The sequence below is a fragment of the Ranitomeya variabilis genome, chromosome 4 (genome assembly GCF_051348905.1).
Source record: "Ranitomeya variabilis isolate aRanVar5 chromosome 4, aRanVar5.hap1, whole genome shotgun sequence".
NCBI classification, from domain to species: domain Eukaryota; kingdom Metazoa; phylum Chordata; class Amphibia; order Anura; family Dendrobatidae; genus Ranitomeya; species Ranitomeya variabilis.
Genome location: NC_135235.1, coordinates 501,672,403 through 501,700,392, shown reverse-complemented (window position 1 = coordinate 501,700,392; position 27,990 = coordinate 501,672,403). Strand labels below are relative to the sequence as shown.

Genomic DNA, 27,990 nt, shown 5'->3' with positions numbered 1-27,990 from the left:
CGCGAGGGCTTCCAACGTGCCCCCCCATATGCAAAAGACGTCATCTATGTAACGCCTCCACAAGAGTACGTTACTACGAAACAAGGAGTGCGGATATATCTGACTCTCCTCAAAGTCGGCCATGTAGCAGTTAGCATAGGGGGGCGCTACGTTGGAGCCCATCGCGGTGCCACGGATTTGTAGGTAGAAGTCATCCTGAAACATAAAAAAATTACGAGTGAGAATGATGGTCAGTAACTCGACACAAAAATTGATTTGGTCAGGTAGCAAGCCGGATCGGGTAAGGAGTTTGTGAACAGAATTGATGCCCTCTACGTGTGGAATGGATGTGTATAAGTCTTTTACATCCATGGTGACCAACGTGGAATGTGGAGGAATAGGGCCTACTTCTTTTAGAATGTTTAAGAAGGATCCTGTGTCCAAGATGAAGGATTTGGTTGTCCGTATCAGCGGAGTCAAAATTTTTTCCAGGTAGACCGCCAGTGGGGAAAGAATAGAGTCCGTGGAGGCTACTATTGGCCTCCCTGGCGGTTTTTCCAAATTTTTATGGATTTTGGGAATAGTATAGAAAACCGGGGTAACCGGGTGTAAATTGGTGAGAAATTCACATGTTTTTAAATCGAGAACCCCTAACTGGATGTACTTCTGAAGAGTATCGGAAATTGTTTGCCGAGTAACGGCCGTGGGGTCTCTCGGTAATTTCGCATATATGGTAGAATTATCCAACTGACGTCTAATCTCTGAGAGATAATCAGTTCGATTCATTATCACCAGAGCACCCCCTTTATCAGCCGGTTTGATTACCAGACTATTATCATTCTGTAGGCCTTGTAGGGCCTGACGTTCCGTGGGGGTGAGATTGGAAGGATAGGATAATCTACCCCTTCTAATGTCCTCACATAGTGATTTGAATGAATTTTGTACAAAGCCAATAAAGGTTTCCATGGCGTGAGAGCCATGTGGTGGCCTGAAATGACTTTTATTGTGTAGACCCAAGCTGCGTGAGGAGAGAATGGAGTCAGACGGTACAGTCTGCGATTGGGATGGAGCTGGATCTGCGGGGTTAGTGAAGAAGGCCTTAAGTCTAAGGGTGCGAAAAAACCTTTGGAGATCCATCTCCAGGTCAAATGTATGACACTGATAAGAGGGACAGAATGATAGTCCCTTCTGCAGTACTTTATATTCCGCCACCCCCAGTAGTCTATCAGAAATGTTTATCACCAGCGGGTGGATACCTGAGATCTCGTTATTCTCGCTTGGTCTGAGTCCCTTCCTGTGTCCGTGGCCGCGCCTCGTGGTCTTCTTCGCGGGTAGCGTTGACGTTGTCCTAAAAAACGCGGAGGAACGGTGGTGGAAGTCCCTTGTTCTTGTTCCGAGCCAGAAGTCGAGTAGTCGAGGGAGGATCGAGGAGCCTGACGTGATGTATTTCGTCGGACATAGAAGTTGTCTTGCCATTTATATACCTGTTGGCGTTCGTAGTCCTCCGTATCCCTGTTGAATTTGACCCGCTTCCTCTCCTCCGTCTCCCGTCGGTGTTTCTCTATATTTTTGGATATCTGATCATGGAGGGCTGTGAGTTCCTCTGGAGGGCCGGATGAAGATAACTGCACCTCAATGGATTTAATGGCCTCCGAACTTGTGGAAATCGCTTTCTGCAGGTGCTCAATTGTCAGGGTGATAATGTCAAAAGAACATTTGTTAAGTATCTGTTCATACTTAGTACAGTAATCAGAGGAGTCCCGAAAGAGTGTGGGACGTAGTGGTACCCGCAGACCCCTAGGGATCCGTTGTGCACGGAGATATTCGGTGAGTGTGGCACAGTGGAGTTCGATGTTTGTGAAATGGCGGAGCTCCCGCTCTAGATCCCTCCCCCTAATCTCCCGTGGTGGAATTTTAAGAAAGTCACTGTTGAACGTGGAACGTGCCAGAATATTCGAGGTCTCTTCAGCGTTATAGGAGAATGTAGTCATGACCCGGCAGTGTGCTCCACGTAAGGGAAACAATGTCGTAGAGGTAAAGGCGTGTGCACGAACTGCTAGGATGGTGCTAAGGTAGGCTCCCACACCTTACTATAATAGTGAAAAAAACCTAGCACTCAACTTGATGCTTTAGTGAAGTCTTTATTGTAGTACCCAATAAACGTTTCGGTCCGACATATGGACCTTCATCAGTGACTACATGTGAACAAATAATCAAATTAAACCAAAATAAAGTGAGAAAACATAAACAAAGTATATACATAACTTGAGGTAAGAAGGATAACAGCATCTATATCATAACGGGTTCGATAAGAAGACTGAATATATGCCGTAAGTGACCGTGTAGAATAAGGTGGCAACGTATAACCTACTGAGTGGAGTGCTAGAGAATGTGAGGCACGTACCGTACTATGGTGAGACTTGCATACAGAGACAATATTGTCTCAGGGTACATGTGGCGCCTATAAATAATTGAAGAACATAAGAATTCTGCCAGTAATGCAGCGGTCTGTAGAGGTGCTAATATGAGCATACCTTAAGTAGACCCTGGGCCTATATGGAGACTGGAGGTAAAAAAAGGGGGGATAGCAATAAGTATAAATACACCCAGGGGCTGGTGGGGTACGAAAAGAGCCGCACTAGAAGGTGGTTTACCTGTGGAGGATATCCTGCAAAGCGCCGCCATCAGACGCGGAGTCCACCGCTAGTCTGATGTGGGGGTGAGCTGACCGCCAATAAATACAAAAGGGGAGGGGCCGTAGTAATCAAAATAGCCAATGCTGCGTCGGTATCCGGAAAACCGGAAGTGTAAACATTGGGACTTAGCAACAAAAAGGTAAGCCGGCGTATATACTTTGTTTATGTTTTCTCACTTTATTTTGGTTTAATTTGATTATTTGTTCACATGCAGTTACTGATGAAGGTCCATATGTCGGACCGAAACGTTTATTGGGTACTACAATAAATACTTCACTAAAGCATCAAGTTGAGTGCTAGGTTTTTTTCACTATTATAGGTTTAATAAGTGGGATTTCTTGCCTTATAAATGTGGTTGGGACCATCAGTTGTGTTGTGCAGAAGTCTGGTGGATACACAGCTGATAGTCCCACTGAATAGACTGTTATCTGTTTTTTTCTTGCCATAATACAAATTCTAGAATAAAGAAAAATGAGTGGCCATCATTACTTTAAGAAATGAAGGTCAGTCAGCCCAAAAAATTGGGAAAACTTTGAAAGTGTCCCCAAGTGCAGTGGCAAAAACCATCAAGCACTACAAAGAAACTGGCTCACATGAGGACCGCCCCAGGAAAGGAAGACCAAGAGTCACCTCTGCTTCTGATGATAAGTTTATCATAGTCACCAGCCTCAGAAATCGCAGGTTAACAGCAGCTCAGATTAGAGACCAGGTCAATGACACACAGAGTTCTAGCAGCAGACACATCTCTACAACAACTGTTAAGAGGAGACTTTGTGCAGCAGGCCTTCTTGGTAAAATAGCTGCTAGGAAACCACTGCTAAGGACAGGCAACAACCAGAAGAGACTTGTTTGGGCTAAAGAACACAAGGAATGGACATTAGACCAGTGGAGATCTGTGCTTTGGTCTGATGAGTCCAAATTTGAGATCTTTGGTTCCAACCACCGCGTCTTTGTGCGACGCAGAAAAGGTGAACGGATGGACTCTACATGCCTGGTTCCCACCGTGAAGCATGGAGGAGGAGGTGTGATGGTGTGTCGGTGCTTTGCTGGTGACACTGTTGGGGATTTATTCAAAATTGAAGGCATACTGAACCAGCATGGCTACCACAGCATCTTGCAGCGGCATGCTATTCCATCTTGTTTGCATTTAGTTGGACCATCATTTATTTTTCAACAGGACAATGACCCCAAACACACCTCCAGGCTGTGTAAGGGCTACTTGACCAAGAAGGAGAGTGATGGGGTGCTACGCCAGATGACCTGGCCTCCACAGTCACCAGACCTGAACCCAATCGAGATGGTTTGGAGTGAGCTGGACCGCAGAGTGAAGGCAAAAGGGCCAACAAGTGCTAAGCATCTCTGGGAACTCCTTCAAGATTGTTGGAAGACCATTCCCGGTGACTACCTCTTGAAGCTCATCAAGAGAATGCCAAGAGTGTGCAAAGCAGTCATCAAAGCAAAAGTATATAATTCCACATGTGTTAATTCATAGTTTTGATGCCTTCAGTGTGAATGTACAATTTTCATAGTCATGAAAATACAGAAAAATCTTTATATGAGAAGGTGTGTCCAAACTTTTGGTCTGTACTGTATATTGCTCTGATTGTGTATATATATTTCATGTCACTGTTATATGTTTGGCACACATACAGTTGTCAGGGTAAGTTTGTCCCCAGGCCCAGTATAGCGATAGGGGCGTAGTGTCCATAGTTGGCCATTAGAGGGGGCATTGTAGTGCATAGTTAGAGTAGGAGGGGCACAGTGCATAAGTTTAGTGCTGCTTCCTGCTTTTAGTCAGTTGGAGTCAGGGCCTCAGCGCCTGTGCAGCTCACTGGGCTGCCCAGCCAGAAGTTTAAGAAGGGGTCCCAGCATAGAACAGTTACAGAGAAAGAAGGACAAAAGAACAGAAGTGCTGCGGATGCAGCTGCAGGAAATTTGTCCCTATAGAACCAGAAGACAGGTCCGCACGGTCACTACTACACGAGATGTGGCAGATTTTTGCCAGGGCGGCTGTACTTAGAACTGGGGAAAAAAGAGTATAGGACTTCTCCACGTGATGCAAGAATTCTAGATGGAATAGACTCTGTGGGACCAAGAGAAGTGGTCCGACCTGGGGCTGAATGTAAAGAAGGAAAAGACAGAGCAGGGACAGAGAAGGATGTGTTGCATGCGTTACCCAATGTGCCTGTAATTGAACAAGCTGTGTTAAGTAAAGAAGTTGTCATTGAAGTTAACGTGGAGTGTGTCTCTTTTATTCCAGAGACGTCTGTGAGGAAAACATCACCGTACCGGGCAAGTCAAGATGATGCAGAGAGCCGAGAGCCAACACAGAAGTAATGCAGCGAAGAATTGTGAACTTTTAGGGGGAAGGAACCAGGGAGTCATACAAGGATTACTGTCGGTCATGACTACCACTCTAGCAGCCCCTGGCCCTTCCTTCACTTGGAAACCCGAAGCGCTGTTCGCATTTCCATCCATAGATTCTCGCCTCTTGCCCTGCCCATTTCAAGCAGGACATGAGGAAATTGCATGTAGCAATGCTCAAATATTTGAGCAGCCATGCTCACAACAAGGCGACAATGGGAAAATGCTATTACTGTTGCAAGAGCCGGATTATGATGAAACATAATTACCTGCAAGAGTGTTGTTACATCAGCAAGTTAGGAGGAGGACAAGGTTGCGGAAGAGGAAAACGAGGTGGCGGACGATGAAGTCACTGACCCAAACTGGGAAGGTGACATGTAGAGTGAGTTCAGCAACGCATGGGGGAGTGATCTGCAAAACTACAACAGACAGGAAAAGGCAGTGGGGTGGCCAGAGACACAAGGCGGGCAATTGTCACCCAGAGCACCAACACAGGTGAAGTTGCCAAGCCAAGGTTTAGGTGTTCCCCAGTCTGGTGCTTTTTTTTAAAGACTGTCCAGTCAACCCAAAAAAGGCCATTTGCAACATCTGCCATGCCAGCATCAGGAGGGGCAGCACAACTACCATCCTGACCACCAACAGCATGCTCAGGCACATGCAAGCAAAGCATCCAACTTCTTCAAACACCAGGGTCCAGAAACAGTATCTGAAGGTTACATCACTGCCTCTTCCCCTGTTCTACGTGCACGCCAATCCCCTCTCCATGATGTAGGTGAATATGACTCCAGTCCTGCACCTGTCATTGCACACTTGCAACCGCTGTCAGAAGCCATGTTCTTGTCCTAGCACAGCTTTCAGTTGTCCCTACCCCAGTCATTGAAACGGCTACAATACTAAATGGCTTCATTTCCAGACTGCTTGCCATGGAAATGCTGCCATTTAGGCTTGTAGAAACGTGACCTTTCCACATCCTCATGGCGGCAGCAGACTTTCGTGACTCAGTCCGCAGCCGCCACTATTTTTCACCATGTGACGTCCCCATCTTACACAAGCACGTGTCCCAGAACATCAGCCGTGCCCTGACCAACGCTGTGACTGGGAAAGTCTACTTAACCATGGATACCTGAACAAGTGTTTGTGGCCAAGGACACTACATTTCCCTGACGGCACACTGGGTGGACATTGTGGATCCAGTCGGACCCCGGTACGGAACACTTGCTATCGACACCGAGGTTCAATCAGGGTTGCTCCCACCTTCTACAGCAGTTCCTGCACTTCCTCCTCCTCAATCTCTCAGAAATGTCAACATCAGTCACTGAAGCATTGTCTCAGCCAAGAGGCAACAAGCTCTGCTGAAATTAATCGTGACAAACTGCACACCTCCGCGGAATTGTTGAAAGGTCTAACAGACCAAACTGATCTGTAGCTCTTGCCCCTGAACTTACAACCAGGCATGGTTGTGTGTGACAATGGCTGTAACTGGGTGGCAGCTCTAAAGCTTGGCAACCTCGCACGCATATTATGCCTGGCACATGTGCTCAACTTAGGTGTTCAGCATTTTCTCAAAACCTACCAAGATCTGCCTGAGTTACTTGTGAAAGTATGCCACGTGTGTGTCTTAGGTAGGGGAGAGGGTTTCAAACTGTCCCTGGAACTGGGACCCTAACTATCCCTGTCTCGGGGTACTCTTGAAAGGACCAAGTCTCTGACCTCACTATGCTATTTTTAATCCCTGGTCTGTCCCCTCCCCCACCCCATGGAGCCTGGGACAGAAATGTAAAGTGAGCAAGACAAACAAGACAAAAAAGGGATAACAGAAACCCTCTATCATACAAAAGCACCAGCAAACAATAGGGAGGAGGATAGGGACAGGGAGGAATAAACAAAACAGGAAACAGGGACCAGGAGATAAATGCACAAGTACTACATAACACTTCTACAACAACTTCTCTCCAAACACTTAGCTTAAAGAGGACCTATTGCCTTCACACATATTAGGATATATTACAGTAAAGAGACTGCATAAATAAATAAACATTAAACAAATTACTTTTGGAAGACTAATGACTTATTATGTGAATTGTGTTATGAGAAAATCAGTTTATGGAAGTTACCATCTTGGGATTGGCAGCTCAGCCTGCTGTTTTCTATTGAGACACGCCTGCAGATTCCAGGCTGGTTGCTAGGCAGCGCCCCTCCGTGAGAAAAAGTCTTTGGTCTTTGATTTGCGATGAACTCACTGAGCTGAACTGTGCTGAACTCAATGACTCTCACAGTGCTAAAGTCACCGCAGTTCAGCCCAGCTGGGAATGCAGCCTCAGTAACCCACGGTAACATCAATGAGGTCACCACTGATCACTGATACTGCACTGCAGCAGTTCATTCACCAGTGGTTCTCAGCCTGGACGATTGCATCTTGGCACTGTCCAGGCTGAAAACTATTAATCCTCAGACATGGATTACGGCATGGGACTGAATCGGGCAGGTGAGGGATATTGTTGATTTTTTATTTTTCTTTTATTACCGGAGTTGTTAGCTTCAATGGAATGGGCATTAGGTGAGTATAACTGTGTTTGTTATTTTTAAATAAAAATGTGAAATTGTGTTTTGTTTTGATTTCAAATAAAAGACTTTATACGTGCTGGCTTTATTTACAATACAACTATGGGATAAGTAATGGATACAGTAAGTGTCTTATAGATGCCTCTCCATTACTAAGTTGTGGGCTTGATGTCACCAGACAATACAAAGGTGACATCAACTCCACAAATATGATCTCCACTTGCCACCACTAGAGGGCAAGTGGAAGAGCTGGGCAAAGCACCAGAATTGGTGCATCTAATAGCTGTGCCTTTCCTGGGTGGCTGCAATTTTTAGGTTGGGGGGGTTAATATCCATGGCCTCTTACCAGCTTGAGAATACCAGCTGTCTGCTTTAGCAAGGCTGGTTGACAAAAATGTCGGGGACCCCATGCCGTTTTTTGAATTATTTAAGTAATTTAAGAAAACAGCGTGGGACCCTTCTATACTTGATAACCAGTCTTGCTGAAGCTGACAGCAGAGGGCTGCAGCCCATAGCTGTCAGTTTTGCCTGGCTGTTTATAAAAAATACGAGGGAACCCACAACATTTTATTTATTTATAGCTCAGGCAGCAGCTAATGAATACTCCTATCAGCCACTGCCTGCTCTCGCTGTTATTAGGGGCTTTAGGTAAAGGCTGATGGGAGTAGTAGTCCCATCGGCCCCCACGTGCCCTCACTGTTATCACTTGAATATAACTCTCAACATGATGAGAATGATACGAGCGCTGTTCAGCACCCAGCGCTGGGAAACAGCGCTAACTATACCGCTGCTTCCCAGGCGCATGTGGTACTGATGGGGCACATGGGCACCACACGTGTGCCACAAGTATTACATACACAAACACACCAACATGGGTATCTCCGGTTCTGTTTTTTCCAGTACCGGAAATATCAGGGAGTGTGAAACAAGCTTAAGAGCAAGGAAGCAGGGCTTTCCCTGGCAGGACAGATAGGGTCTGTTCAGGTTTTTCAGGAAGAGTTAACCACCAGATCAGAAGCAGCTGAAATGGAGCTGCAGATATCTGATCAGCATAAAAAGGGTCATTACCCTCCTCCGCACCAAAGGAAACCAAATTCATTTAATATGAGATCCAAATGTAGCTCCCCCACTGCCGCAGGGCTGAGGGGTACCCGGTACCGGGCCTCTGAGTCTCTGTCCTGGGGTTGTCACGGTGGCTAGACCCAGTCCGTGACCCTGCTGAGGGGCGCCCAATGAAAGGTGTGGGTGGTGATGATGTTATGGTGCGGTGCAGGTCGCAGTAAATAACGAGGACACCAGGTTGCAGTCTCTTTACCTCTTTACTGAAGGCTTCAGGATCCTCAGTCTGGAATACGGTTAACCGGGCTGCGCAAGTTCGGCCGGTCCGATGGCACCTCCAGAGTTCCCTTTGCAGGTGGAAATCTGTGCCTACCTTCTAGCGCTTGTGTGTTGTGGTCCTCCCCTGCTGTGCTTATGGGATAGTCCCCACAACTGTTGTGTCTGTTTCTGAAGTTCCCTCACAACTCGATTATGATGTTCTTCTTCATCCCCCAGATATGGCTAGGACGCACCCGTATGACGGGTAGGCTCGGAGCTCTTCCTGGACCCTAGTGTCGCCCCTCTCCTGTTGTTGCCCCCTATGTCTTCTTAGGTGATTTGGGTGAGACAGCCCGCCTATAACTGACTGTCCTGCCGTAGGTTTGAAGTTAGGCCTGGAGCTCTATACTTCCTCAGCGTTCCGGCCACCGGCTGCGCGCCTCAGTAGGATGTTGCCTCGTCTTACAGCACGACTCCTACTGGTGTTTCTCCTTGTTGCGTTGATCTCGTTTCTCACTCAGCACAATAAACCTCGCTTCTTGTCCTTTCTTAGGGTACGGCCGCGATCAGGTGCAGGCGCGGTCCCGTAACGTTCTCTCTGTTCGCTAGGCCTCTGTCAGGATCCCACCCCTGACAGGGACCCCCCTGAATCTTCCCCTGCAACACCCTCTGCCACAGGATGCTGCCTGGTTCCAACCCAGTCAGCTTTCTCACTAACTTCCTACCTAACCCCCAGTTTTACCAGATTGTGAGGAGTGGCCTAATACATAGCACCCTTAGCTCCCCCTGGAGGCCAGACTGTGAAGTGTATTGGTGTCTGTGATACCTGGTCAGGTGAACTCCTTCAGTGCCATCAGATGTACCATAGCCCCCCTTAGCGGCGGAGCATCAGTACTGCAACGACCAGGACTCTGGGGCGCTGCATGTTGTGAATTCTGCTCTTGGGCTCCCTCCGGTGGTTGTTGGTGGTAGTGCAGTTGTCTTGGGGTTGTAATCCGGGCAGGTGTTTCTGCTGATTGCAGCTCTATTAGGTATTTAGGTCTGCAGGATCCATGCCAGTTGTCCATTGTACTTGGAGGGATTGCATCCCTCTCTGGCTCCTCATACCCTGCTGCCAATTCATCTAAGATAAGTGTCTGTTTTTTTGTCTCTGTGCACACATGCAGTGTGCTTTGCAATTCAGTGCAATTCATTGTGTTTTTGTCCAGCTTAGACTTTGTTTGGATTTTTCCGTCATGCTGGATTCTCAGGAGATGCAGATATACTTTCTATGTCTTTAGTTAGATGTAGTATATTTGTATTATCTGCTGTGGATATTTTTAGGATTTTAATACTGACCGCTTAGAATTCTGTCCTATCTTTTTCTATTTAGCTAGAAGTGCCTCTTTTGCTAAATCCTGTTTTTCTGCCTGCGTGTGTTTTTCCTCTTATACTCACAGTCAATATTTGTGGGGGGCTGCCTATCCTTTGGGGTTCTGCTCTGAGGCAAGATAGAATTCCCATTTCCATCTATAGGTTTATTTGTTGTGAATTCTGTTGTGGGTTCTGCTCTTGGGCTCCCTTCGGTGGTTATAAGTGGTAGTGCTGTTGTTTGTCCTTCACAGCAGTCATCAGGTGCTTCCACTTTGGACGGTGCTATTTAGTCTGGCTTCACCCTTTAGTGAGTGCCAGTTGTCCATTGTTTTTCTGGAGGATTCACATCTCTGCTTGGTTTCTCCTGCTGGATTTTCCAAATCATCAAAGATAAGTCCTGGCTTTGTTTTTGCAGTCCACATGCGGTGGACTTTATAGTTCAGTGAATTGCTATGTTTTTTCTTGTCCAGCTTTGTCTGTGTAAGGATTTATTCAGCCAAGCTGGAAGCTCTGTAGTCGCAGAGTTACCCTCCATGCCTTTAGTTAGGTGTGGAGATTTTTGTATTCTCTGTGGTGGATTTTTGTAGTATTTTAATACTGACCGCACAGTACTCTGTCCTGTCTTTTCTTTCTAGGTAGCGTGGCCTCCTTTGCTAAATTCTGTTTTCAGTCTGCGTTTGTAATTTCCCTCTCCTCTCACAGTCAATATTTGTGGGGGGCTGTCTTTCCTTTGGGGATTTTCTCTGAGGCAAGATAGTTTTCCTGTTTCTTTCTTTAGGGGTAATTAGTCCTCCGGCTGTGATGAGGTGTCGAGGGAGTGACAGGAACATCCCACGGCTACTTATAGTTGCGGTGTTAAGTTCAGGGTCTGTGGTCAGTATAGAGGCCACCTACTCCAGAGCTCGTCCATGCTGCTCCTAGGCCACCAGATCATAACAGTACAACTGGCCAACAATGAGTTAACCGCATCTCAAAAGAAGGGAAAGAAAGTGCTGAGCCATTTTTTTTTCTGTACTCTGTTGTGTTTTTTTTTTCCCCTCTTCACCTCTGGGTGGCTCAAGAGTTAGGCGCTGACATGGATGTTCAGGGACTTGCTTCTCGGGTGGATCAACTTGCTTCTAGAGTACAGGGTATTTCTGATTATATCGTGCAGACTCCTGTTTTAGAGCCTAGAATTCCTACCCCCGATCTGTTTTTTGGGGACAGATCCACATTTTTGAGCTTTAAAAATAACTGTAAACTGTTTTTTGCTCTGAAGCCCCGTTCCTCTGGTGATCCCATCCAGCAGGTAAAAATTGTCATATCTCTGTTGCGTGGCGACCCTCAGGATTGGGCATTTGCCCTGGAACCTGGGAATCCGGCCTTGCTTAATGTAGACACCTTTTTTCAGGTGCTTGGGTTATTGTATGATGAACCTAATTCTGTGGATCATGCTGAGAAAACCTTGTTGGCCCTGTGTCAGGGTCAAGAAGCGGCAGAATCATATTGCCAGAAATTTAGAAAATGGTCTGTGCTTACTAAGTGGAATGAGGATGCTTTGGCGGCAATTTTCAGAAAGGGTCTTTCTGAATCTGTTAAAGATGTTATGGTGGGCTTCCCCACGCCTGCAGGTCTGAGTGATTCTATGTCTCTGGCCATTCAAATTGATCGGCGCTTGCGTGAGCGCAGAGTTGTGCACACTATGACATTGTCTTCCGAGCGGAGTCCTGAGCCAATGCAGTGTGATAGGATTGTGTCTAGAGCTGAACGCCAAGGATTCAGACGTCAGAATAGGTTGTGCTTTTACTGCGGCGATTCTGCTCATGTTATTTCTGATTGCCCTAAGCGTGCCAAGAGAATCGCTAATTCCGTTACCATCAGTACTGTACAACCTAAATTTCTGTTATTTGTGACCCTGATCTGCTCATTATCGTCATTCTCTGTCATGGCATTTGTGGATTCAGGGGCCGCTTTAAATTTGATGGACTTAGAATTTTCCAGACGTTGTGGTTTTCCCTTACAGCCTTTGCGGAGTCCTATCCCTTTGAGGGGTATTGATGCTACACCATTGGCTAAAAATAAACCTCAGTTTTGGACACAGTTAACCATGTGCATGGCGCCAGCCCATCAGGAAGATTGTCGTTTCCTGGTGTTGCAAAATTTGCATGATGCTATTGTGCTGGGGTTTCCATGGTTACAGGTACATAATCCGGTGTTGGATTGGAAATCTATGTCTGTGACTAGTTGGGGTTGTCAGGGGGTTCATGATGACGTTCCTCTGATGTCAATTTCCTCCTCCCCCTCTTCTGAAATTCCTGAGTTTCTGTCAGATTTCCAGGATGTTTTCGATGAGCCCAAGTCCAGTTCCCTTCCACGGCATAGGGACTGTGATTGTGCTATTGACTTGATTCCAGGCTCTAAGTTTCCTAAGGGCCGACTTTTCAACCTGTCTGTGCCTGAACATGCCGCCATGCGGAGCTATGTAAAGGAGTCTTTGGAGAAGGGGCATATTCGGCCATCTTCTTCTCCATTGGGAGCAGGTTTTTTTTTTGTTGCCAAGAAAGATGGCTCCTTGAGACCCTGTATTGATTATCACCTCTTGAATAAGATCACGGTCAAATTCCAATACCCTTTGCCTTTGCTTTCTGATTTGTTTGCCAGGATTAAGGGGGCTAGTTGGTTTACTAAGATTGACCTTCGAGGGGCATATAATCTTGTTCGTATTAAGCAGGGTGACGAATGGAAAACTGCGTTTAATACGCCCGAGGGCCATTTTGAATATCTTGTGATGCCATTCGGACTCTCTAATGCCCCATCTGTGTTTCAGTCCTTCATGCATGATATTTTTCGGAATTATCTTGATAAATTCATGATTGTATATTTGGATGATATTTTGATTTTTTCAGATGATTGGGAGTCTCATGTGAGACAAGTCAGGATGGTATTTCAGGTCCTTTGTGATAATGCCTTGTTTGTGAAGGGGTCTAAGTGCCTCTTTGGAGTACAGAAAGTTTCTTTTTGGGCTTCATTTTTTCTCCATCATCTATAGAAATGGATCCGGTTAAGGTTCAGGCCATTCATGATTGGATCCAGCCCACATCCGTGAAGAGCCTTCAGAAATTTTTGGGCTTTGCTAATTTTTATCGCCGTTTCATTGCCAACTTCTCCAGTGTGGTTAAACCCCTGACCGATTTGACGAGGAAGGGCGCTGATGTAGCTAATTGGTTTTCCTGTTTCTTTCTTTAGGGGTAATTAGTCCTCTGGCTGTGATGAGGTGTTGAGGGAGTGACAGGAACATCCCACGGCTACTTATAGTTGCGGTGTTAAGTTCAGGGTCTGCGGTCAGTATAGAGGCCACCTACTCCAGAGCTCGTCCATGCTGCTTTTAGGCCACCAGATCATAACAGGTATTTAGTCCTCCGGCTGTGTCGAGGTGTCTAGGACGTGTTAGGTACTTCCCACGGTTACTTCTAGTTGCGGTCTTAGTTTAGGGGTTGCGGTCAGTACAGGTACCACCTACTCCTGAGAAAGTCTCTCATGCGGCTCCAAGGTCACCGGATCATAACAGCTGCACAAATATGCAGGCTAAATGGAAGATCTGTGATTCACAATACGCAGTGATCTTCTACCCCCAGATCTCTCAGGTTGGCGTGACAGACTAATGACAGTGTGTGCCCATTTCCACAGGTCACCTACAGCTGCCGCCACCATGGCAGTGCTGCAGCATTGTTTGCAACTACCAGCTCATCGACTGGTGTGCAATGTCACCACACATTGAAACTCATCATTACATATGTTGGCAAGACTTTGTGAGCACCAGAGGGCAGTAGTTGAATACCAGTTACAGCATGCCTGATGGTATTCCGATCAGCCTTCACACATAAGAGCTAATGAGTGGGCATGGATGTCTGACATCTGTGTGGTTCTCAAAAACTTTGAGGACTCGACCAAGATGGTGAGCTGCAATGATATTAATAATCAGCATCACCATTCAGCTTCTCTGTCTCCTGAAACACTTGTAGCTTACAATTAAAGAGGAGGTTTGCAGGCGGAGCAGGTGGAGATGGTGCAGGAAACTATACTGGGTGATGCTATACAGCCCAACCTCATCTCATCTTCTCAACGCAGATTCGGTGATAATGAGGAGGAGGAAAAGGAGCTGGTTGCCTTCTCTACAGACAGTAGTGCCCACACCACCTTCACCCTGTCTGTTCAGTGAGTAGGAGAGGGAGGATGATGAGGTGGACAACATGAGCAGTCACCCTCTTGGTAAGGACAGGGAAGTCTTGGATGTTGCCAGACTGACAAACATGGTTGAGCTTATGTTCCACTGCCTTTCCAGTGATCCTCGTGTTGTATGAATTTTGGTCAACACTTTACTGGTTTGTCACCTTTCTAGATCCACGCTACAAGGAGTACTTTACATCTCTCCTTCCCATGGTGGAGAGGTCTAATAAAATGTTACAGTACCAGAAGGCCTTACTTGAAGAATTATTAAAAAAACTGCTCTTATCTGCAATTCATCTATGGTAAGGTGTGGCAGTAGATATAACATATGATAGGCATCTAGTCAGGGAGTATTGCTGCTGTTTTTTTCCATGGACTCTTTGACCAATTCATAGATTTACAGTAATCTGTATTCTGAAATTCATCCAAGCTGTCAGTGTAATTGTGCTCCTCCAGACTTCGTTGATGCCATGTACAGGAAAAAAATATCCTTTTTTATATTCTACAAAAATACCTTTCTCATCTGTAATTCGCGTGGGGTAAAGTGTGGCAGTAGGTATAGCATATGACAGGTATCTCGTCAGGGATTATTGCCTTATAAATTGTAAGCCTTGCTGTTGCTTTTTTCCATGCACTCATTTACCAATTCATGTTTTTTTTATGGTGAACTATACTCAGAAATTCATCAAAGCTGGTAGTGTTAATTGCGGTCATCAAGAGTTTGTTGCTGCCACGTAAAAGAAAAAAACTTTTCAGGGCCGATTCAAATCTATTCTATATTCTACAATAATACCACTCTTATCTGTAATTTGTCTACGGGGAGGTGTGGTGGTAGGAATAGCATATGACAGGCATCTACGAGTAGTCAGGGATTATAAATTCTAAGCCTTATTGCTGTTTTTTCCCATATACACATTTACCAATTCATGTTTTTAATGGTGTTCTGTGCGCTGAAATTCATCAAAGCAGACAATATTAACTGATTTAATGTGTCCATTCACAGTTTCTCTCTAGCATGTGTATGTAAGAGGTAGTGGTGGGAGACTTTACGCTACTGGAGCTGGAATTAGGACTTCTGAACTCTCCAGTGCTTTGTTTCCACCTCTTTTTTGGGTGCTTCTTGAAGTATGTTTGATGTCATTGTCCTGTTGGAAGACCCGTGACCTATTATGATGCAAACTCCTTTGGAGACCTTTTTTGAGGATCTTCACATTTCATGATGCCTGGCACCCAGAGCCAGAGGCCGTAAAACAACCCCAAAATATCTTTGAACTTCCACCGTATTTGACTAACTACTGTGTTTTTTTATTTGTAGACCTCATTTCATTTACAGTAATCTTGGTCTCATCTGTCCACAAGATACCTGCCAGCCCTCTAACAATAGAAAAGGCCACTTGATGGCCCTCTACAAGTAGTGATGGCAGGCTGATGGCCCTGAAAAAAAAATTGTGACTTTAAGGGTATGTGCACACGTCCGGATTTCTTGCAGAAATTTCCTGAAGAAAACCGGAAATTTTCTGCAAGAAATCTGCATTTTTTTTTTGCGTTTTTTTTGCGTTTTTTTTGCGTTTTTTTTAGCATTCTGCAAGCGTAATTAGCTTGCAGAATGCTAAAGTTTTCCAAGTGATCTGTAGCATCGCTTGGAAAACTGACTGACAGGTTGGTCACACTTGTCAAACATACTGTTTGACAAGTGTGACCAACTTTTTACTATAGATGCTGCTTATGCAGCATCTATAGTAAAAGATAGAATGTTTAAAAATAATAAAAAAAATAAAAAAAATGCTTATACTCACCCAGACGATCTCCTCAGCGGCGTCCGTTCCTCTTCCTATAGCTGGTGTGTGCGCGCAGGACCTTCCATGACGTCGCGGTCATGTGAGCGGTCACATGAGCGGTCACATGACCGCTCACAACCAATCACAAGACAGTGACGTCATCACAGGTCCTTCACCGCACACCAGCTATAGGAACCGAAGTGGCAGCATGCAGCGGTGAGGCGGGAACACTGCGGGGGACATCAAAGGTGAGTATAGGACTATTTTTTATTTTAATTCTTTTATTTTTGACCAATTATATGGTGCCCAGTGCGTGGAGGAGAGTCTCCTCTCCTCCACCCTGGGTACCAACCGCACATAATCTGCTTACTTCCCGCACGGTGTGCACAGCCCCGTGCGGGAAGTAAGCAGATCAATGGACTCCTAGGTGTGCGGAATCCCCGCAATTCCGCATTTTTAATGAACATGTTGCTTTTTTTTCCGCAATGCGATTTTTTCGCGGAAAAAATCGCAACATTTGCACAAAAAATGCGGAATACACTGTAAATAATAGGAGGCATATGTTAGCGTTTTTATCACGTTTTTATAGCGAAAAAACGCGAAAAAAACGCTAAAAATCCTGAACGTGTGCACATGGCCTTAATGTATCTGATCATGTCTCACACACCACATTGCCAGATAAGGTATTACAGGTATTAAAATGATAGCTAGAGAAGGCATTAAAATGATAAAAATTTATTTTCCTGTTGATTGCTTTTTTTTTACTATTGAAAGCAATGCAAACTGTGTTTGAACATAACGCAAGGTGTGGAGGAGCAGTTTTTTTCTCTTATTTATTTTGCTTTATATAATAATAATAATAATTTTATTTATATAGCGCCAACATATTCCGCAGCGCTTTACAAATTATAGAGGGGACTTGTAGAGACAATAGACATTACAGCATAACAGAAATCACAGTTCAAAATAGATACCAGGAGGAGTGAGGGCCCTGCTCGCAAGCTTACAAACTATGAGGAAAAGGGGAGACACGAGAGGTGGATGGTAACAATTGCTTTAGTTAATCGGACCAGCCATAGTGTTAGGACCGGGTGTTCATGTAAAGCTGCATGAACCAGTTAACTGCCTAAGTATGTAACAGTACAGACACAGAGAGCTATTAACTGCATAAAGTGTATGAGAACATGATGCGAGGAACCTGATTGTTTTTTTTGTTTTTTTTAATGGGCCCCACAGGGACAGTTAGGTTAATGCGTTGAGGCAGTAGGCCAGTCTGAACAAATGAGTTTTTAGGGCACGCTTAAAACTGGGGGGATTGGGGATTAATCGAATTAACCTAGGTAGTGCATTCCAAAGAATCGGCGCAGCACGTGTAAAGTCTTGGAGATGGGAGTGTGAGGTTCTGATTATTGAGGATGCTAACCTGAGGTCATTAGCAGAGCGGAGGGCACGGGTAGGGTAGTAGACTGAGACCAGAGAGGAGATGTAGGGTGGTGCTGAGCCATGGAGTGCTTTGTGGATGAGGGTAGTAGTTTTGTACTGGATTCTGGAGTGGATGGGTAGACAGTGTAATGACTGGCACAAGGTAGAGGCATCGGTGTAACAGTTGGTGAGTAACATGATCCTGGCTGCAGCATTAAGGACAGATTGGAGCGGGGAGAGTTTGGTAAGAGGGAGGCCGATTAGTAGAGAGTTACAATAGTCCAGACGAGAATGAATAAGTGGAACAGTAAGAGTTCTTGCAGAGTCGAAAGTAAGAAAAGGGCGAATTCTAGAAATGTTTTTGAGATTCAGATAAGTGATCGGATGTGGGGGGTGAATGAAAGCTCAGGATCAAGTATGACCCCAAGGCAGCGGGAATGTTGCTTTGGAGTAATGGTGGAACTGCACACGGAGATGGCAATGTCAGGCAAAGGTAGGTTAGTAGAGGGAGAGAACACGAGGAGTTCAGTTTTTGACAGGTTCAGTTTCAGATAGAGGGAGGACATGATGTTAGAGACAGCGGTAAGACAATCACTGGTGTTTTCTAAAAAGGCAGACGTGATATCAGGAGAAGAAGTGTGTAATTGGGTGTCATCAGCATAGAGATGGTACTGGAAACCAAATCTACTAATTGTTTGTCCAATAGGGGCAGTATACAAAGAGAAGAGAAGGGGGCCTAGGACTGATCCTTGAGGAACCCTTATATACAACCCATTTTCCTGGAAAGAATGATTCTGAACATTTTTTCCAGTCAAATCCTTTTTATCTTCGATTTTGTGTTTTATTATCAGTCATTAAAAGTGCCGTAATACTCTGACAACATTGTTCACAGCACCGAGCTAAGATTCATAGATGCTTCCAGTGGTCTTCCCCATGCTGTTCTCATGCCATTTTAGTGCTGTTTACATAGTTTTCAGCAATTTTTAGACCTCCTCCAGACCTCTGGGGGTGTGGCCACCAGAAAAATGCTTGAATTTCCCATGGACTTCCATTATACTTGTTACTTGGGTCTAGCACCCGAGCATTACAATTTGCTCAACTTGAGTAACGAGTACCCAAGCATTTTAGTGCTCCCTCATCACTAGAGCAGACAACGGAAGCTACAAAGAATTACTATATTGATATTAAAACCTTATCAAGCTGCATTTTACAATTATTCTTGGTGTTGCAAATTCATTATTGAGGAGTGTATATTTTCATGGACTGTCCTTGAATTTAGTTTTAGCTGACGACCCTATAGACAATAATTAAATGCCAACTCTGGGAAAATTTATATAACTAAAACCACATACATGTCATTCCTCTTCTGTAGTAAAAGAATTTGGGATTTTAAAGCCATTAAACAAGAACAGCACAGATTTCAAACCACAAAATATACAAAGATATTCACAAAAACTTGAAAACCTTAAAGTTCAAAACTACCTGTTGACTCCTAGACATGCTAAGTCATTAGTTTTCTTCCAGATGCAGACTACAGCAAGTAAACAGCATAGTTATAACAGAAGAGACAATCCACAGCTAGAACAGCTGGAGATGATTAAACATTAAAGAATCCTCGCTCTGACAGACGGACTGTAGAAGAAGTATGATACATCAAGACTGGCATGTTGGCAGCCATGATTTATAACCAAGGTATAGCAGGATCATTAAGGGTATCCATAATACAGTGTAGCAGAGGGGCACATTTTAATAAGAGTAATGTATAAACTTTACATGCTAGAAACACTCGGGGGAGAAATGTTCCTGAGCAAATGCTTTGGCTTCAGATTATAAGATTACATAAATTTATGCCACGGGACCAGTAAAAACACACACAAAATAATGGAGATTTGTGCACATTGCTTAAAAACACTAAAAACACCTCTGCCAGAGATACAATTGGGATTACTTACTAGCAATTTCTGAGCAACAGCCAAGAATTTAGACTAATTTAGATGATGGCACTTGCAGAAGTCATGAAATGTAATTTGACAGTTTTGTAAAACCATGGGGTTCCTAAAAGTAGGGGACCCTATAACAGTGAATAAAATGGTGCCCCTAACCCCCCAAAAATAGCAGTACTTGTCTCCATCTCCTGTCCGTGATGTTTCAGTTGGTTTGTAATGTTGTAAGGATCCAGAAAAGAAATCTGTGTCACCCATAAAATACATTAGGACAAGATGAGCTAAGCCTTATTTCTGAAGAGGCTGAACAGTCACTGTATGCCCTGCCTACAGATATGTGAACCCTTGCCAATTATACTCACACACAGATTATGAAAGACAAACATCGTCATCACCTACACTATCATCTCTATCTTTCTGTTCTCATCCTATCCCATGGGGAAGAAGCTAAAGGTTACAAGCTATTTTGCTCAACTATAATACCAAAGAATATTATTTTGGCCAATAAACAACCTAAATCACATATGAATAGTATGTAGATGATAATGTGAATGTATTAGTGCTCGTAGTTCAAGAGCTGGAAGTCATCTTTGTGAAAGGAGCAATAGTGAATATTTATAACGGATCCCTTAGTGATGACCGAGCGTGCTCACCACTGCTCGATACTCAACTGAGCTTCAGGGTACTCGGGTATGCTTTCTACTCAATCAAGTATTGCGGTGCTCGAGCACCATGCTCAAGTCCCCACCGTGCATACTTTGCAGCTGTTAGCCAATAAACTTGCGGGGATTACCTGCCATATATAATGTTGTAGCCATGTTTTCTATTGCCATTACTGTGATTGGTCAGTCGCATTGCATCATCTAGGCTTATATAAGACTCGTTGATGTATTGCTTAACACTCTCTTCTGGAAGCAGTTTAGGAAGAGTTGATCTAGGAGGGAGATTAAGTTAGAGTTAGCATATAGGCAGTGTTTAATTGCCATTGCAGTATTTGTATACAGCTGCTGAACCGTTAAAACAAAACTCCTTTTCATGGCCACATACTGTCCTTTCTCTAGTAAAACCGCTGTTATCTGCATTCAGTGTAGGAATAACTGGTAGATGAGGGATAGTTTTAGATTAGAAGCATATAGACAGGGTTTATTGCCTTAGGCTGTATGCCCACGATCAGAAATCAGCTACAGTTCTGAGAGCAGCGTATTTTCGCTGTACAAGCACAGTGGATGGGATTAATAGAAATCCCATATTCATTGTGCTTCTTTTTTTACGTTGCGTAAAATTATCCGTGGTGCAGTTTTCCAAGGGTATGTTCAGTCTTCTGTGTGGAAATTCTCCATAGAATTAGATGCAGTAAATCTGCAGATATAAAAAAGTACATGCGTTGTAAGTGCATTTACGAAGGTGTCTTTAGTCTGGTTTAACCTAATAAAAAAATTATATGGGGTCCCCCTCTTTTTGGTAACCAGCCAAGGTAAGACAGCTTCTGGCTTATTTTATCAGGCTGGGAAGGTCCCTGGTTATTGGGTCCCTCCCAGCCTAAAAATACAAACCTGCAGCCAGAATTGGCGCATCTAGTTGACTCTACCAGACACCTCTCAATTATTAACTCGGTAATAAAAAATAAAAACGCACACAGAGAAAAAACTTTATTTGAATATAGAGTCTCGCATACTATCCCTCTTTTATTAAAAAAAAAAATCCCATGCAAGTCCGAAGTAATCCAACGAGTCTAAAGTAAATAACACTTTACTGCTATTCACAGATAAAGACAAAATCGGCTAACGTGGACTACAATGGATCTTCCTGGCTACATTTTGGGTAATAAATTGGTGAACAAAGGAGTGCCTATTGACTTTATTTCTGTCTTTTTATGTTTTTTTCAGGTATCCCTTTCTGGACTATTTCGGATTCATTGCATTACTTCGGAACTGCATAGGATTTTTTTTCAATAAATTGGTGATCGAGGAACAGCGTGGGGGAGTCTTTATTCTAATAAAGAGGTTTTTTTCTGTGTGTGTTTTTATTTTTTATCACCGGCTTAGTAATGGGGAAGTCTGATAGACACCTTTCCTTTACTAACCTCAAGGTTTGATGGCAGCTCTGATATTTGACAAAGCACAGCTGTCATCAATCCAATCTACCATTATCCACATTGCCACCCCACCAGGGCAAACGGCAAGAGCCAAGCAAAGCGTCAGTATTGGCGCATCTAATGTGATGTGCCAATTCTGGAGTGGCTGTGGGCTTGTATTTTTAAGCTGGGAAGGACCCACAAACTATGGACCTTACCAGCCTGGTAATATAAACCCATAGTTGTCTGCTTTACCTCGGCTGGTTATCAGAAAATAGGGGAGACCCCAAGATTTTTTTTCATGTAGTTATCTATTAGGTTCCTCCATGTACAGTGTCCAAATAACAACTCCATACACAAAGTTATATAATAACAGTGAAATACTACATTTAAGATAGTTTTGGCCCCCAAGCCATCAGTAGCACCACCTATAGCAGGATCAGCTGACTTCTCCTGTGTGACCACACCAGATGCAATTTTTAATACTGTTGTAAGCAATTTTGTTCTAAACATAGCAAATGAGCATGGCAGTGTCAAGTACTTATATTTCACAAAGAGACGTCTTCTACCTTTTATCAACTAAAGCTTCAATAATTGAAAAAACTTCAAAACTTTTTTCCATATGTTTGTATCACCAATCTGCGAAAAGTGCAATGTAAAACTCAAATATATTTCTTTAAGCTTCTTATTCTGACAGATTTATGTAGGTTTTACTTTTTGTGGGAAATAGAAGTTACTGTAGCTGCATAATTCATAAAAGGATTACACAATGCCATGATATCTATCTACCCACTGAGTCTGTAATGACATGAATGGAGCCAGTTTGTTTCTAAGAAATCAGAAGCCGGTTTATGGAGTATGACCACTGAGTGATCTTAAATTGCACTTTCCAAGTTCAGCAGTCATTTTAAAGTAAGTCCATTATGCTGCTTCATCTATTAATTTCCTCCAACAAAATTATTTGCATCCACCTCTCCACGGTAATTGTAAAAATGCAGATGTTCTAGTCTGTTGAAATACTGTAAAGAAAACGTGCATTATTAAACTGCTTTCCTGCTGCAAGGTATTAATGAGAAAATTGCAGCTCCAGAAGGGCTGGTGCAAAGAGTCGTATGCATGGTACACAAAAATCTATATGTGATACAGTATATAGATTTAATAAAATACAAACTATATGAGTCTATAAAGAAAAGAACAAGTGCTATGTTTGTTGTGATACACACTTCTTCAACACTCAAATTGCAATACCAAAAAGGAAAACTCACGGATTTATGGAAATCACGGGATTGCTTGATATGTTAATGATATGCAAATGCTGAAAAAATGGAAATAACACTTTAAAAATATCTCGATTTATTCAGTATTGATTACCATATAAAGTAATACATGTACTTACACACCTTAAGTGCTATCAATGAGACAGTGAGCATGAGAAGCCAAAAAGGTCAGATCTTATCTTCAGAAGGTCTGCTGTAACACTGTGAGATCAGGTTACAATAAGCATGTAAAGACAGGAAATATCTGGGTGGGGGGAGATTGAGAGATGGAGAGAGAGAGAAACAAAACTAATTGAGCTGTGCCTGTCAGATCAGCTGCGCCTGATGGAGGGTTAAAGCGAACCTGTCAACAGTTTTTGCCAATATAAGATACAGCCACTGCCTTTCAGGGCTTATCTACAGCATTCGATAATGCTGTAAAAAAGCCCCCCCCCCCCCCCGTTCCAGCCTGAAGGATAAGAAAAATAAGTTTTATTATGCTCACCCGGGAAGGGGGGGGGGCGGTCTGATGCAGTCCAATCCAATGGGTGTCGCAAGTCCGGATCCGGCACCTTCCAAATTCTTGCGACGATGCCTGTTGTGAATTTGGATTCTGGGCTCCCCCGGTGGCTACTGGTGGAATTGAACTTGTGACATCATCTTCCCTGTTCACCTGTTCTGATTAGATCTGGGTGTCGCTATATAACCTGGCTTCTCTGTTAGATGCTTGCCGGTCAACAATGTTATCAGAAGCCTCTCTGTGCTTGTTCCTGCTCCCAGACATCTACTAGATAAGTTGGACATTCGTCCATGTTTTGTTTTTGTATTTTTGTTCCAGTTCACAGCTGCAGTTTCGTTACTGTGTCTGGAAAGCTCTTGTTGATCAGGAATTGCCACTCTGGTATTATGAGTTAATGTCAGAGTCCTAAAGTAATTTCTGGATGTGTTTTGTTAGGGTTTTCTACTGACCATGAAAGTATGCTTTCTGTCTTCTGCTATCTAGAAAGCGGACCTCAAATTTGCTAAAACTATTTTCCTGCTGCGTTTGTTGTTTCATCTCATATCACCGCCAATATATGTGGGGGGCTTCTGTCTCCTTTTTGGGCATTTCTCTAGAGGTGAGTCAGGTCTTATATTTCCCTCTGCTAGCATTATTTAGTTCTCCGGCCGGCGCTGGGCATATAGGGATAAAAAGTAGGACATGCTACCTGGCTACTTCTAGATGATGCGGTAGGTTTAGTTCATGGTCAGTACAGTTACATCCTCCAAGAGCTTGTTCCTATTGAGGCTTATGCTAGTTCTCTGGCCATGGAGATCATGATAGTTTGACCGGCCCACTAAAGGGTTAAAATCCTTGGCTGAGAAAGGAGAGAAATAAGAAGTCTGCTGAGAGTTTTTTTTTTTTTTTTTTTTCTCTAGTTGTGAGTGTGCTCTTAATTGGATCACTTGCCAGTCTGTCTATGCTGCAGTCTTTCTTTTTTTTCTCTCTCCTTCTAATCTTTGAATGGCTCTGTGTTCACCTGTTTATTATGGATCTTCAGAGTGTAACTGCAGGTTTGAATAATCTCGCCACGAAAGTGCAAAGTTTGCAAGATTTTGTTGTTCATGCTCCGGTATCAGAGCCGAGAATTCCTTTGCCGGAATTCTTCTCAGGGAATAGATCTAGCTTTCAGAATTTTAGAAATAATTGTAAGTTATTTTTGTCCCTGAAATCTCGTTCTGCTGGAGACCCTGCACAGCAGGTTGGGATTGTGATTTCCTTGCTCCGCGGCGACCCTCAAGATTGGGCTTTTGCATTGGCACCAGGGGATCCTGCGTTGCGCAATGTGGATGCGTTTTTTCTGGCCTTGGGCTTGCTGTATGAGGAACCTCATTTGGAACTTCAGGCAGAAAAAACTTTGATGTCCCTATCGCAGGGGCAAGATGAAGCTGAAATTTACTGCCAAAGATTCCGTAAATGGTCTGTGCTTACTCAGTGGAATGAGTGCGCCTTGGCGGCTACTTTCAGAGAGGGTCTTTCTGATGCCATTAAGGATGTTATGGTGGGGTTCCCTGTGCCTGCAAGTCTGAATGAGTCCATGACAATGGCCATTCAGATCGATAGGCGTCTGCGGGAGCGCAAACCAGTGCACCATCTGGCGGTGTCCACTGAGAAGACGCCAGAGAATATGCAATGTGATAGAATTCTGTCCAGAAGCGAGCGGCAGAATTTTAGACGGAAAAATGGGTTGTGTTTCTATTGTGGGGATTCTACTCATGTTATATCAGCATGCTCTAAGCGTACTAAAAAGCTTGATAAATCCGTTCCCATTGGCACTTTACAGTCTAAATTTATTTTGTCTGTGACCCTGATTTGCTCTTTGTCATCTATTACTACGGACGCCTATATCGACTCTGGCGCCGCGTTGAGTCTTATGGATTGGTCCTTTGCCAATCGTTGTGGGTATGATTTAGAGCCTTTGGAGACTCTTATTCCTCTGAAGGGGATTGACTCCACCCCATTGGCTAATAATAAACCACAATACTGGACACAAGTGACTATGTGTATTAATCCGGATCACCAGGAGACTATTCGTTTTCTGGTGCTGTATAATCTACATGATGATTTGGTGCTGGGATTGCCATGGCTGCAGTCTCACAACCCAGTCCTTGACTGGAGAGCTATGTCTGTGTTGAGCTGGGGATGTAAGGGGACTCATGGGGACGTACCTTTGGTGTCCATTTCATCATCTATTCCCTCTGAAATCCCTGAGTTCCTGTCTGATTATCGTGACGTCTTTGAAGAACCCAAGCTGGGTTCATTACCTCCGCACCGGGAGTGCGATTTTTTGGATAAATTTATGATAGTGTATCTGGATGATATTCTGATTTTTTCGGATGACTGGGACTCTCATGTCCGGCAAGTTAAGAGGGTTTTTCAGGTTTTGCGGTCTAATTCTCTGTGTGTCAAGGGTTCTAAGTGCGTTTTTGGGGTTCAGAGAATTTCCTTTTTGGGATATATTTTTTCTCCCTCTTCCATTGAGATGGATCCTGTCAAGGTTCAAGCTATTTGTGATTGGACGCAGCCCTCTTCTCTTAAAAGTCTTCAGAAATTTTTGGGCTTTGCCAACTTTTATCGTCGATTTATTTCTGGTTTTTCGGATGTCGTTAAGCCATTGACCGATTTGACTAGACAGGGTGCTGATGTTGCTAATTGGTCCCCTGATGCTGTGGAGGCCTTTCAGGAGCTTAAGCGCCGTTTTTCTTCTGCCCCTGTGTTGCGTCAGCCTGATGTGACTCTTCCTTTTCAGGTTGAGGTCGACGCTTCTGAGATCGGGGCTGGGGCAGTGTTGTCGCAGAAAAGTTCTGACTGCGCCGTGATGAGGCCTTGTGCCTTCTTTTCCCGTAAATTTTCGCCCGCTGAGCGGAATTATGATGTTGGGAATCGGGAGCTTTTGGCCATGAAGTGGGCGTTTGAGGAGTGGCGCCATTGGCTCGAGGGGGCCAGACATCAGGTGGTGGTATTGACTGACCACAAAAATTTGATCTATCTTGAGACCGCCAGGCGCCTGAATCCTAGACAGGCGCGCTGGTCATTATTTTTCTCTCGGTTTAATTTTGTGGTATCGTACCTACCGGGTTCTAAGAATGTTAAGGCGGATGCCCTTTCTAGGAGTTTTGAGCCTGATTCACCCGGCAACTCTGACCCCACAGGTATTCTTAAGGAGGGAGTTATCTTGTCAGCCGTTTCTCCAGACCTGCGGCGGGCCTTGCAGGAGTTTCAGGCGGATAGACCGGATCGTTGTCCGCCTGATAGGTTGTTTGTTCCTGATGATTGGACCAGTAGAGTCATCTCTGAGGTACATTCTTCTGCATTGGCAGGTCATCCTGGAATTTTTGGTACCAGGGATTTGGTGGCAAGATCCTTCTGGTGGCCTTCCCTGTCACGAGATGTGCGAGGCTTTGTGCAGTCTTGTGACGTTTGTGCTCGGGCCAAGCCTTGTTGTTCTCGGGCTAGTGGATTATTGTTGCCCTTGCCTATTCCTAAGAGGCCTTGGACACACATCTCGATGGATTTTATTTCAGATCTGCCTGTTTCTCAGAAGATGTCTGTCATCTGGGTGGTGTGTGACCGTTTTTCTAAGATGGTCCATTTGGTTCCCCTGCCCAAATTGCCTTCTTCTTCCGAGTTGGTGCCCCTGTTTTTTCAAAATGTTGTTCGTTTGCATGGTATTCCTGAGAATATCGTTTCTGACAGAGGAACCCAATTTGTGTCTAGATTTTGGCGGGCATTCTGTGCTAGGATGGGCATAGATTTGTCTTTTTCGTCTGCTTTTCACCCTCAGACTAATGGCCAGACCGAGCGGACTAATCAGACCCTGGAGACATATCTGAGGTGTTTTGTGTCTGCTGACCAGGATGATTGGGTTGCTTTTTTGCCATTGGCGGAGTTCGCCCTCAATAATCGGGCCAGCTCTGCCACTTTGGTGTCCCCGTTTTTCTGTAATTCGGGGTTCCACCCTCGATTTTCCTCCGGTCAGATGGAATCCTCGGATTGTCCTGGAGTGGATGCGGTGGTGGAGAGATTGCATCATATCTGGGGGCAGGTGATGGACAATTTAAAGTTGTCCCAGGAGAAGACTCAGCTTTTTGCCAACCGTCACCGTCGTGTTGGTCCTCGGCTTTGTGTTGGAGATTTGGTGTGGTTGTCTTCTCGTTTTGTCCCTATGAGGGTCTCATCTCCTAAGTTTAAGCCTCGGTTCATCGGTCCGTATAAAATATTGGAGATTCTTAACCCTGTTTCCTTCCGTTTGGACCTCCCTGCATCCTTTTCTATTCATAACGTTTTTCATCGGTCGTTATTGCGCAGGTATGAGGCACCGGTTGTGCCTTCCGTTGAGCCTCCTGCTCCGGTGTTGGTTGAGGGTGAGTTGGAGTACGTTGTAGAAAAAATCCTAGACTCCCGTGTTTCCAGACGGAGACTCCAGTATCTGGTCAAGTGGAAGGGATACGGCCAGGAGGATAATTCTTGGGTCACTGCATCTGATGTTCATGCCTCTG

General features: G+C 44.4%; 1 long non-coding RNA gene across 1 annotated transcript; it reads right to left on the bottom strand.

Annotated features, from left to right (window-relative positions):
* Nucleotides 1-20,755: 20,755 nt before the first annotated feature.
* Nucleotides 20,756-23,143, bottom strand: LOC143769069 (uncharacterized). The gene is made up of 3 exons (XR_013214199.1): nucleotides 23,095-23,143; nucleotides 22,960-23,009; nucleotides 20,756-20,979 (listed from the first exon to the last, which is right to left on the bottom strand). It is a non-coding gene; the product is annotated as an uncharacterized LOC143769069 (long non-coding RNA).
* Nucleotides 23,144-27,990: the final 4,847 nt, after the last annotated feature.